This window comes from Culex quinquefasciatus, chromosome 3, assembly GCF_015732765.1.
Source record: "Culex quinquefasciatus strain JHB chromosome 3, VPISU_Cqui_1.0_pri_paternal, whole genome shotgun sequence".
Classification (NCBI taxonomy): Eukaryota; Metazoa; Arthropoda; class Insecta; order Diptera; family Culicidae; genus Culex; species Culex quinquefasciatus.
The window spans coordinates 17,535,720-17,549,635 of NC_051863.1; the positions used below are offsets into that span (position 1 = coordinate 17,535,720).

Here is a 13,916-nt window from a genome sequence, read left to right on the forward strand (position 1 = left end):
AACTTGCTATCTTGCTCGTTCCTAATGTAAAAGTCACTTGACGTGAGCAGGAAAGAGTTGTTGCTTACACTTCGGCGTTGGCCCATTTCTATTGCTTTTTCTAAAAACAGGCGCGGAAAACCGTACTCGTATCAGAGAAGCTTCCCTTGCTGTTTCCGGAACACCTAGTAAACACGACCGCTGGAACATCCAGCGTAGGTTCCGGACAAAAACATTAAATTAAGCGATGTTGCAGGCGCAGATGTGTTGAGGTTAAATGCAATTTTGTTTTCAAAACTAGATGAATTTGATTTGATGGATTACCTATTTTTCAGAAAAGCCGTGCAGATCCCGGCAGAGAAACATCATTTGGCTGAGCTCGAGGCGGAAGCTGCGTTGATGAAAACAAAAAGCAACTTCGGCAGTGGCTTTTCAGGTTCAATCCTTTTGGTTTGGGGCATCTCAAGACTGGTTGGCAAGCACTCGGTCGGAAGAAGTTTTTGGCCGGATACATTGCGGGAGAATTATTGTGAATAAATTTTCACCGATGCCCAGAGTAACGACAAAGAATTACTGGGCAAAAATTATTTGAGTTTTTGTACTCGGTGACAGTCAAACTTTCAAAACATTCTGTTTGTAGGAAGCTGCCAAGTCAGAACCTTTGACAGGTCAAGGCCACAGTTGATCAATTTTCACCACCTGGAATGTTCAGCCATGGTAGCAATGACCGTTTTCACCTCGTGTTTTGGAGCATTCAAAACCAAATCTGGTAACACGGGTAACATTTAAAAAAATGAGTTCGCGTAAACGTGAATAGCCTTCATGCCAACGGGAACCAGGAAGAAAACTGTTCAACTTTTATAGTGCATTGCACCATGAAAGTGAACAGTTTTCTTTCTGGTTCCCGTTGGCATGAACGCTGTTCACGTTTACGCGAACTCATTTTTTTGAGTGAAGAAGTTATTTGAAGTGATTAAAAAAAACGGTAAAATTACCATTTATTTCCATCTTTTCCAGAGTTTTATTTTTTTTGAAAAGGTCCTATAAACCAAATTTTCAATTTTTGCTTTTTGGATGTATTTGAATACTCCTGACTCAAGGCGGTTCTAAAAACACCCGAAAAGCAAAATTTTTAAATTTAATTTATAGGACCTCTTAAAAAAATCTAGATTTCTCTATCTATCTCTAAACAAAATAATAAGATTTTGTTTATTGGACCTTTTCAAAAATAAAATCTTGATATCACCCTGTGGGTTTGACAAGCTGAGCTCACGTCTAGAAAAGGAATTTGATGTTCGACTGCTTTCACAATTTTGCATTCAATTGGCTACTATACTTTTTATCAAAAGATGTGACCATTTTTTATGAATATAGCTATTAAAATGATTTTTCAGTCTGCGGCCTTTGAAAATTGAATTATTTTTATAAAATACTTTCTTGGAGGTATTTAAGCAAGAACAGTTGAATCTGCCGATAAAATTTTGAAGCGATTTTTCTCCATACATTTTTGCCTATTTTCTCATACAAAATTGAACGCATGTTTGTTTAACTTTTGTGGTATACTATAAAGACATGACTGTTAATGTTTTGAAAAGTCTAGCATCTCCTATAAGTATTTTCCCCATAACCCAAGAACAGTATCGGTGCCGTATTTACAAAGCGGATTCAGTGGCTATTTCTCAACTTAATGTTAACATATTAAGTCTAATGTTAACATTCCATAGGTCACCTTCCCTAAGGTGTCGTGATAAGGTCTAGCTTGTGAGGAAGTACTACCTTCCCTTTACTAAGCAACCGAGCCGGGATTTGAAGCCCGATCTACCGCTTACGAGGCGGAAGCGTTACCACTAAGCTCGGTCTAACATCTCCTATATGTTTTCAAAAAAATGTTTGTAGAAAAAAAACCTATCCCAGACCTGGTCGTAACGCATTTTTGTAGCAATTTAGTAATTTTAGTTCAAAACATGAAAAACAAGCAAAAAACTAATATGAGCACTTTGAAGGCAAAAATGTGAAAGAAACTTGCCATCCATTTTCTCCTTTATAAAAAACTCAAGACTTTTTGTTATGAACAACCCTTTCACAGTCACGACGTTCTAGCAGGATTCTGGCAGAGTTCTCACAGAGCTGGATATTCTTACAGCATTCTAGCAGAAATGTTCTACCGTTCTAGCAGGATTCTGACAGAACCAGCTCTGCTAGAATATTTCGTGACTGGGTTGAACCACATGAGTCGAAAATAGTGCCACCTAGATGTGGAGCGTGTAATTTAAATTGTGTAAGATAGTGTTATCGTAGCTGAACATTCATAGAATTCACCACTATCAAATCAAACTGACGTTTCTCCAGAGCTTTGATCATTAGCAAACAATCAGTCCAAAATTGTTAAATTTTCTCTTTTTATGTTGAAAAGTGAGTTATACAAACCAGAAAAGAAAACAGAACAAAAGTGGGTCAAGTGTTTTTGCAATTCAAAAAGTAAGTAAATTAATTTCGTCAAAGGAACAGCACAAAAAAGGGTAATGTTATAGTCGAAACGTGTGACGTCCCAAATCAAGAAAGCAGACCATTTACTGTTGTCAGCTTCAAGCTGCAAATTAAGTTTATTTTAGAAGATTCGTTGGGATTGTTGGATTGTTCCTAATAGAAACATCACTGACTCTTTGTTTAAACTTCGGCTTTGGTCCATTTACATAGTTTTTCTTGATTTAATGTCCGTGCAAACGATTTATTTTGTTCATTTGAATTCAAAAACCATTTATGTTAACAATCGTTTCGGACCATAATGCTATGTTAATTATGATGTAATCAGCTTGCCTCAATCTAAGTTTACCGTGGACTGAGTCCTTAACCTGTATAACATGAGAATTTTCTGTTTTATTTACCTTATGTATTGTTTATTTTATACTGGATACCTAGTATTCCATCCTTGCCCTGATAAAAGTCTAACTAACAGGATATCGTTGCCAAATAAAATTACAATTACTATTACTATTTATTCATAAATATAAATACTCCTTCTTTGGACTTTCAGATCGTGCCATTGAAATCAGAAATTGATGTTCAAACGTGCGAGCTGATCGATGCTGCTAACGTTGCCGGAAAAGCATCGTCAAACGCATCATTACGGACCATCATTACAACCAATGATGCCCACCGATTCCCAATGTCGGTTTTCATTACGCCCGGTGAAGTGGACTAAGAAGAAAACCCAACGGTGGCGAAGGTCTGTGGCTTCACGTCTGCTGATGACAGCTTTAATTAATTCACAATCAAGTAAGTTAAGCTTACCATGAAGATTTTGTTGTTGTAAATGTGAATTTAATCAATTCTTTTTTGAACAGTTTTTTTTTGTATATCACTCCGTTGTATCTAGATTTCGGTGTAAATTTTAAGCCTATTCTGCTTTGAATGATTTGCTTTTTATTCTTGCTAAGTTTGAGTTTCAACCACATTAGTGTCGAAAACACAAATTTTATCAAGAAAAAGCATTTTAAGAGCATATCGTTCTAAGCAAGGGCCTACAAAAAGATTGAAATTTACATCGGATTCTAGATTCAACGGAGTAAAAAAATTTGTCGCTTTGGTAAATTTACATTATTTTCATCGGAAATTTACACGACTTCAGAGCTAAATTTGTTCGGCAAGTTTACGTTGGATGGCATGTAAATTTAAAATGAAGTTAATGTAAATTCGCATCATTAATGACGTGCACTTTTGGTACATCATAAATGATGTAAATTTACCGGATTTTTTTTTTCTGTGTAGCAAATTCATTTCTAAATCCAAAAATTATGTTCAATGATTTTTAACTACTTGTTCAATAGCAATGATACAAAATTGCTTCTTTGATCATAAAGAGTGCACTTTTCTTCAAAATATACGATGATGCATCCTAAGCGAAAGTCACGTATGTGGTCTATTCCAAGGAAATCCACAAAGACGGACTCATCTTTAAACAAACTATGTCCGTGTTATTCTTTAAAACACCAAAATAAGCAAGCCAAAATTAGCAATGAGTCTGATGGCAGCACTGCAGCTTGTTTTAAGATAGTTATTTAAATTGTTCTAAAAATGATAAATGCTCACAACTAATCAAAGTTAGCTCAAAAATTAATCTCCTCTTTTGGAAATTTCCGTGACAAGCCATGAGACAACCGTCCTCCAAGATCCTTGTTGCCCAATAAACGCTAATTTGATGTGTGTACAATTCATAAAGCAAGTCATAAAGTCGACAAATCAACCTCCTCCTCCTCCACCTCCTTTTTGTTCCAGAACAAACAAAGCCACATATGACGTAGGTATTCCGTGCCAGTAAAGTGTCCAAACAAACCCTCAACTAAAACGCACAATTCACGGCGGCTTAAATTGAATTTCCTCCGCCCGCGCAACAACTCTCCGGTAATCCACCTCAATCTGCTCCATTTCAGCACGTACGAGTACATTCTAATTACCCCGTACAGAACACAGCAGGGATTAGCGGAGCTACCCTCAGGTTGATAAGATAAGTCACATCGCTTAGACCGTCGTGGCTAAGGAAGAATGTCGCCGTCCGCAGCTGTTGTCAACTCCGACTTGGTCCGACTCGGCCCCAAAGACAAGACAATAGCGCGGACAGACGGAAGTGGCAATAAAGCGACTTAATTTATTGAATCTGGTGCTCACTTTTGTGTATTTATTTTTCTTAAAACTGCTATGCCTCTCGAGTTTCGGCGGTATCTCGCCCTCTGTCAAATGTTTACCCTTGAACCAGAAAATGTCTTTCGTATTTTTTTTGTTCTTTCTCGGACCAACCCCACCACATGTGCGCGATTGCGACATTTTCACCGCCTAGAAGACGGTGATCCATCCAAGTAGCCGGGCCACGTATCAGCGCAAAAACTCCCTTCTCTTCGTAGATCTGTCGGTTTGGCAGCACGGGTTACTGCGATGATCACCGGCTACCCTGCGTCGCCGCGACCTTGCCCATCAAGGCAACAAGTGTGCAAAGATCGATCGCGCCAAGGTTGCCTTCAGCAGCAGCAGCAGCAGATTTAGCGGAAAATGAAACGAAATGCACAGGGACGTGGGAGAGGGCAAGAGCGCCCCCGAGGGGTGCAATCTTTTTTTAAATTATTATTTTTTTTTTGATTAAATTGAAATAAATTGAACTTAACTATGAAAACCCGATTTAATATCATCAGAGGTGAATAGAGTCTTTCTTACAAAATGATGAAACTCCGACAAATATATTGGTCCTATAAATTTTTCAGAAACAAAATGATACCACCCAGTGAGAATTTGACCTAAAGCTTACAATATTTTTAGGCTAAACCTTGAATACCATTATGGGTCGCAAGGTATTAAAATTGAATTAAGAAAAACATACTGGATTGAAATTATTAGAAAAATATAAAGGGTACTCAGTCTTTAATGTTAGTCTATGATTAACTTAAAAAATATATATTGCTATTGCACTTTGTCGATCTATTATGAGAAGCCAAAAAGGACACTTTCACGCGCATCGTAAAACGCGAAAGCTCAAATTTTCAGTATGTATATGATTCTGTATAAAACCAAAAATTTAATAGGAAAAAATAGGGTAAAAATAAGACGAAAAACACTAATATGGCTACATCTCTGGAAATACATTTTGGAAAAGCTTCAAATTTTGGGCCCAAGCAGTTTATGGGGCATGTTTTCAAATGGCTTTTTGTTTGAAACTGAATTCTTGTAATTTGATAGTGTTATCTTTAAAATAGTCCAAAAAATACCTCTAAAAATTGCTTTGACCACATTTATTTGTCGAAAATTGTGAATCGAAAAATAAAATGTTCAATGTTGCCAAAATTCAGTCGAAAGAGCGCATTTAAACCTTCAATTTAGTAATAGGATTTTTTTCTGGGACGACTCCTCGCCGCGCACGAATTTTATAAGATTTCTGAGAAAAGTGTTTTTCCAAAAGCAAACCTTAAACCTTTCTTTTGTAAGAAAGGCAAAAATTGTTTGATTTAATACAATATTGAATGTTTCGCCCTTTTAAAACGTTAGTCTTGATTCTAAAATTTTCAAAATATTTTTTTATAAAAAAATCATATAATTTCACATATTTTTCATTTGTCGACATTGAAAATTGGACCACTCGTTCTTCAAATATTGGAATTAGAAAATGTTGGAATGTTTGGATGTGACTTAAAAAAACTCCAATTTTTTTCTTTTATACGCTGTATTTCAGAAACCAGAGATCCAATCTTCAATGTCTCTTTGTCAGGGATGGAATAATCGCAAAAAGATCTTTTTCGCTTGCGAACTTTCTTCACCCGCGAAAAAGAGAGGAGGCGAATCACGCAAAAGAAAATCACTACAGAACTTCCTAAATAAAATAAATCAGTTGAAGATTTTTGTTGATTTTTCTTATTAGCACCACTAACATTAATTATTTTGTTTTGTTTACACACGTCGCCCATCTACAAAAAGTGATAGATCATTTTCAACGTGTGACGTTGCAGCTGCAAGTGTAGTAGTGAAATAGATGTTCCGCCAAATAATCAAGCTGATGATTTTTTTAGATTCCTTTTGCCGATTTTTCGTGCGCGAGAGAGGAGAGCCATGTTCTTTTCCGATTTTTTCTCTTGATGAGCGTCAAATGATTTTCTTTGGATGATGGTTCTTCCTCTTAGGAATTTTTTTGACATTTTCTGTTTTTTTTTTCGAAATAAAATATTATTAGGAATGGACATTATTTAAAAAAAACTCGAAACGGAAAATTTTCAGATAAATTAAACTTTTAGTGGCTATATCTTAAAAACGGTGCTTTTCATCATAAAATCTGTACTTTATGATTGCAAATTTGATGTTAAATAAAAGTTGAAGTAAAAAAAACATGTTTTACTAAAATTACTATTTTTCCAAAAAAACGTCCCCGGCCGCAAAATGTTGCACTTTTTTGTCCCCTTTTTGGGGACATTTTTTTTTTATTGTATTTTTTTGTTTTCAATATAGTTTTTAGCAAATTATTTTATTTTTGTAAAAAAATTAGGTAAAAAGCGTTTCTGACCCTCATCAATACCTAGGGGAACTATACCCTTTCTCAGCCTATTTCTATTATCGGCCTACAGCACTTTGATCATGAACTACAGCTTTCATTAAGTGTTTTTGACTGTTCCAAAGTAATAAATAGCTCAAATAAAAGTGAGCAAGCAACTCTCCATTGTTGATACATCTGAAAATGTTGATTTAATAGTGGAAAACAGCAAAAGTGATGAGAATTGGTCGAACGGCTTAGAGTGATTAAAATGGGTATATTTCCCCTACTACTTTGCCGAAGATACCAAATCGACCACAAAATTCCTTCAAAAGTTACATTTTTGTATGGGCAGCTGTCAAAATTATATAGAGACTTTTATAGGTGGACCAATGACACAAAATGGCTGCTTTGGTGTTTGTGAAGGAACTCACAAAGTTTGAACCAAACCAAAAAATATAAATGAAATCTATTTCCGGTTTTGGTGGACAATTGCTCAAACATCAATTTTTCAATCAAATGGTTACAATTCATCAAAATCATCGAATCCAAGAAAAAATGCAAAACAAAATTTATTCACTAGCTTTTTATTGAATTTTCAATGCCGCAACAAGAGTTGAATAGGGGGATGGCCTCGCTATTTTTAGAGCACGTTTTCCACTTTTCCTTAATCGAAACCGACTACTTTATCGACTTTATTTTGCTGGACGAGATAGTACTCAGCATTTTTTCACTTTTGCTTAAAACCCAGATAGTTGTTTGTTTACATTTTTCCAGTCGCACTTCCCTTAAGGTGAAACGGGACGCCAGTTCTTGGACAACTTCTTTTCAACTTAAATCGTTATCTGAACTAGACAGATTGCTTGCTATCGACCAAATAAACGTCTGAAAAAAAACAGAACTTCATAAGTTTTTCGTGCTGTAAATCGGGCGCTGCCTTCCTGTTTCACCTTAAAACTGGACATTCACACTTAGCAATTGCGAATGACCGCCGAAAAAAAATAGTTGACAAGTTGCAATGAACAAAAAAAACCATGGACCAAATGAACTCAAAGAAGTACTTTGACAGATGGAATTACCGCTGTCAAGGACTCTGCATCTGGAATATTTGTCCGGAAGAATGTGTTTTCGCGTCTCCAGCGACCAGCTTGAAAATTTACGTAGACCTTGTGGCGGAAGATGTGGTTGCAGGTTCTAAGAATGGATTGATTTCAAAACTGAAGTTGAAAACTTATTTCGAGTTTTTCGACATCTGTCAAAGAAAAATTTTCCTTTGAGGTTAGCTCCGCGTTTTCTCCTTGTAGTTTTTATTTTTTTTATTGAAATGATCAGAATGGGGGTTTGTCCGTTTTGGTCTCTCGATTTTGTCCGTTTTAGTCTCATACGATCCGTCTTGGAGTCCCATAAGTCGCTATCGAAAATTGTGATGTTTAGTTAAGTAGTTCAAAAGTTATGCTTAAAAAAGTCCGGATTGTAAAAAATATGGTTTGTAGGAAAATCCGTCATGTTATGCTTTTTTTAGAAAGGTAGGAAAGACCTTTTTAACGAGACCAAAACATTGAAGATCTGACAACCCTATCAAAAGTTATTGGCACTTAAGTGTTATTTATACACCTTTTGGAGGCCGGATCTCAGATATTTCGATGAAAATGCTGTCCGGGGCCATCATGCGACCCGTCGTTAGTTAGATAATTGAAAGCCCATTCAAATGAGCCTGAAATATCGAAAATCTGGCAACCCTATCGAATATTTTTAAATGCTAAAGTGTTAATTATAATCTTTTTTGAAATCGGATCTCAGATATTTTGATAAAAACGATGTCATCCTTGGATGTGGAATCAAAAGACATTTTCAAAAAGTCCAAAAGATTGAAGATTTGATAGCCCTATCGATATTTATGATTATATGAAATTATATTTAGAGATGATTTGCAGGTTGAAATTTTTTTTTACCTCAAAAACCAATATTAATGTGAGGAACGCATCAACCACCTTACGGTAAATTAAGTAACGTTTTTCTTGTATATTTTTTGACAAAGATTTAATTTCAAAGGAGTTTAAAGAGATGTTGTTTTTTTTTACTATTTCTTTAGTAAATTAAGTTTTAGCCATTTTGAAAATGAAATGAACATGAAATTAAAAGAGGATTTATTCAATTAAATATTGGCTTAACCCTCACTTAATTTTGCTACACAAAAAGAATTGTTTTGGATTTCTGAATGTAAATGTAACACAACTTTTTTCCCTTTCTACACCTCTGCATCATGATCAACTTTGTACAAGGGCGTATGCAATGTTTGCGAGTTTAAAAACTTATTATTGATGCTATTAGTGTCCGATAAGCACTTATCACACGTTCGCCCAGAACACCCAAACAAAGCGGCTGGCAATTACCCAACTGATCATCGCCCCTCCGCTTCCGCCCCGACAACGACTACCGTTCAACGATCGCGGAGGAGTTCAGAAAGGTCAGTGACACCACCCACTACCACTAACACCACCACAATCAATCGACTCTCACTCATCTCATCAGCTGTCACTTGGGAACCCTATTCGCACTCTGTTGGTAAACAAAACCAAATACTAACCTCAAAATGTGCCGGTTTTCAGCGTTCGCGCCTTCTTTGTCAATGACAGGACAACGGTTTGTTCCCCGCAGTGGAAACTAGATCGTCGCGGCTCCTTTGTTGATGTGACAGGTTTGCACAGAAACGCGTTCTGAGTTGCGGTCGATTATTTACTATTTACTTAAAATTTAATGACAACCACCGCAGCCGCCGCCGCACCACATTGGCAACAAACTATTTTTGAAACCGCGTCACACACACACCCACAGGCGCGACTCGAAAAACGCGCGTTTTATCGCGGCGACTCTCCTTGAAATTTTCCTTTCTTCGACGCAATCGCGAATTTCCACTTGCCCTAATTAGAGCGGATTGGCACGTCAAATATTTTTCTCCCGTCGGCCACAATAACACTGACCTTTACCTTGATCTTCTCGATCGCACGTTTTGAACCAGCAGAAACACGACAGGATATTCCCGCCGCGAAAAAACACGCTCTTCTCGCTAATTAAAATTCACCGTGCATCCGTTAAACCGCTGACACTTTCTCTCACTCTTTGACAGGAACCACTAAACGCACTCCCCGGTTGAGAACAACAACAAAACGACCGAATTCACGGTTGATCCAAGTGGTCTTGGGCACGCACGACACCCGCAACAAACAACAGGTCGCAAAAGCTGACGATATCCAAGTAGGCTGCTGCACGAGACACTAACCAAAGCCGATGCGAGCACGATCGCGAGAAGTTCAACACTGAAACATCAGCTCAGGAGCGCGTTCTGTCAGTCAGACAGACAGAGTTGTTGCCGAGGAAACGACCCGACGACGACGACGACGCACAGCCTGCTAAGCGGTTTTTGTTGTTGTGGAAGCAACCTGCAACTCCCTTCTAGGCGGCGGCACAAGAACGCTACGGCCGTTGCTAATGACACAGTCACAGTCGATGATGATGACGATCGAGGAAAACCGGCAACGGCGGTGCGACTCTCTGAGAGTGAGTGACCAAGGCATCCTTGTGACAGGTGAGAGATTCTCTGTAAAGTAGAATTCATGTATTTATTTTCAAGCAAAGCAGCTTTAATAAATGATTGAAAAATGGTCCAAAAAATTCAATCAACTGAAATATCTAAAATTTATACTTCTGAATTCTCAGAAAACAGGTATGACTCTGTATCATTCTTAAATGATTAATTTAAGTTAAAGCAAAAAACAACTCTTAAAAACAAATGATCGTCTGAACATTAAACACAGTTTCTTAGGATTTAAATCAAAAATTCTAACATCTCGAAAAAACAAAAAGTTTGACAAAGATTTGAAATTTTTAAGTAACCCACTCTCGCGGGCACTCAGAAAACAAAACTCTCTCTTTCTCTATGCACTCTCATTCTCTCGCGCTCTCTGCAGGCATGGCCAGGAGCACGTGGCGCCTCCATCGCGTGTTGTCGGGACGGCATGATTGCTTCGATGCAGTTTTCAAGCTCCTGCTCCTGCTGAAAAATAAGGGGAAAACACGTTGATGTTCTTGGTCTAGGTGCTAGACGGCGAGGCGGGAGAAGAAAAAAAAACCTACAAAGGGACAGATGACGCATACGAAATTTGCGATGGCATCACTCAGGTTGGTGGTGTTGGATTATTGAGAGAAGGGGATAGAATTCTAGATAGTTATAACAAAGAATGTCAAAGAACATATCTGGAGTTTTGTTTTTAAAAGGTTCAATAAACCAAATTTCCAGTTTTTGCTTTGTGAGTGTTTTTGAAACCGCCTCGAGTTAGGGGTTTAAAAAAATAAATATGTAGAGTTTTTTTTTTTTTAAGGGGACCTATAAGCTATTGCGTTTTATGTGTTTATAGGACCTAATCAAAAAAGTCTAGATATTTTTCAAGAACTAACCATTGATGGGGAATCTTTCAACAGCAGGAGACATCTCTCGGATTAGTTTTCAAATGGACGCATGATCCTATTTTTGAAAAAAAAAAAAAAAAACATTTTTCTTTCAAAATTCGCATTTGCTTTCGCATGGAGATGGTGATCTTAGCGGGTTGCAGACTGGATTTCGTCATGTATGTGTGATAATTGTCCAGCCCTGGTTGCTTAGGAATTGATTAACATTTTTCGTTCAAAATTTGATCGATTTACAAAAAAAAACTGATTTAAAAATTCTCGAGATTGTACAACTACACATCCTTCAAACGCTTAAAATTAATCGACATTACCCCGAAGGTGAAGTTTCCCAGTCAGTTCGAATTTTGAAAGGAATCTAATCAGAATCGTATACGAATTCCGTTTCAAACACAACAACCGGTTCGAACATCGTTTTTATCAGCAGATGGCGCTGTTTCTATTACAATATAAAATATTGTCAAAAGTAAGATTGTCAAAGGAAATTTAATGCCCTACAATTTTGTCGAACAGACCACAGCAGTACAACTTGATCCTTAAAAAATGTAAGCGATTTAAAAAAGTCATTTTTGTATAAAAATCATTTCAAACCTTAAGGTCGTAATAGGTGTCCTTCACTCTTGAGGCAATGACTGCCAATGATGGTTCTGAGTTTAGGGTCTAGAAATAGTAAATTGAAATGAAAAAATAATCACTATATATTTAAAATGCTTCTACAAACAACACTGAGAAAACCATTTCTTGATTGACACATTCTGAATCAAGATTTGATTTTTTTTTCTATGACAAACATGGCTGCCAAACGGCCGATTGAGAATGATGCCTTTCAGAGCCTTAAGATATCATGGTAACGATTCGTGAATCAAGGGTCTCTCAGAAACAATATTTTCATCCATCCATTAAATTTTCTTTTTTGAATATAACAAAATTTAAATTTTGAAAATCTTTAAGAAAAAAAGGAATACATTTTTGAAACATATTGTTTTCTTATGAATCGTCATGAAATGTACAACCATAACAATGAGCAAAATAATAATAATTTAATTTGTTGCATTTAACTACGCTTATTGATTTTTGTTTACTTCGAAAATCAAAAGTTTCTAAAATTGTTGATGAACAGTAACTAATTTTTTTTTCAGCATTACCTACACGGAAAGAAGGTTTATCGTGAATCTTACTAAATTTTTGTTAAAAATCCTAAAAAAATGGCTATTTTTTCAACCATCATTTTTTTTAGCTGGAAATCCTAAAAAAAATTGCTGGATTTGACAGCTGGAACCAGGTCCCAAAAAGAATAAATCTAGCTCAATTATTAGTCAATTTAAATAATTTGCAAGCTAGAAAAATGCTGTCAGTCTCAAAAGCTGTATGGTTTCAGGAAGTCCGTAAGCTATTTTAGCTAGATTTTATGGTATTCTAGGAAGTTTTATGGCTAGTCCAGCGAGTTTTTAGACTATTTCATTTTTTTTTTTTTTTTTTTTTGAATCATTCTTAAAACTTTCTATTGATGGCAAAGCCAGTTATTTTCACATATCTTTTTAGCTAGTTTAGCTAACTTTGCCACTATTCTTGGCAGTTTTTATGGTTAGAATTAGCTACACTTTCCACTATTTCTACAAGTTTTTTTTTTTCAAAAGCTTCCATTGCTGCCTGAAAAGCATGCTCTATTCAACCAGCCTTTTGGTTGATTTTGCTCGTTTCTTTTTTGTTCTTGCTACATTTTTTCGTAAGTCCAGCTGATTTTTCGACTATTTTAACTAATAATTTTGAAATCATTTAAAAAAAATCTCTTGCTGCCTGTAAAGCTGTTTTTTTTCAAAAAGAGTTTTACTGGTGTAACATGATTTTCCGCTATTCTTAGTCGTTTTTTGATAGTCCAGCAAGTTTTTTTAATGTTTCAATAGATTCCAACTTTGTTATAATTGATGATCAATGCTAATGCTATGAAAAAATAAAAAAATACAAAAGTACAAAAATACAAAAATACAAAATTACAAAAATACAAAAATACAAAAAAAAACAAAAATACAAAATACTAAAATACACTATAGTGAAAATTTTAATAGTAACATCAAATTACACATAATCATGTTTTATCTATAGTAAATTTACACATTCTCACAAAAAAAGTTGAAGGGCAACATTTTGATTTTATGTTTTGAAATTACTTTATGAATTGAGCTAAAAAATAAAAATATATGCCAAAACATGGTCAATTTCAAGTTGGTATCTTTTTTTAAATATTCAATTATTGTGACAAAATGAAACAGTTTTCATCAACATTACCTCTTGTTTGATAAACAAAAATTAAAGAACAAAAAATGTTATCATGAAAGATTAAAAAAAAAATGATGTCTTAAATAGCCTTTTTGCAATTCCGTCATGGAAATACTTACTTTTCCTGTCATTCTCGAGCGACGAAACGGCCTACTTTTCTCTATACCAAAAATAGCAGAATGGAAAATTAGTA

At 35.8% G+C, this 13,916-nt stretch overlaps 1 protein-coding gene across 2 annotated transcripts in view; it reads right to left on the reverse strand.

Moving 5' to 3' along the window:
• LOC6051016 (G protein-activated inward rectifier potassium channel 3) overlaps positions 1–10,322 on the reverse strand; it is a 225,958-nt gene extending 215,636 nt beyond the window's left edge. The window contains exon 1 of one of the 2 annotated variants that reach the window (XM_038259207.1): positions 9,570–10,316. The gene's annotated coding sequence lies outside the window, so the exon portion shown is untranslated. Of the gene's footprint in view, positions 1–9,569 lie in introns of both variants that reach the window. The other variant, XM_038259205.1, reaches the window with a different exon arrangement.
• Between the last annotated feature and the right edge of the window lie 3,594 nt (positions 10,323–13,916).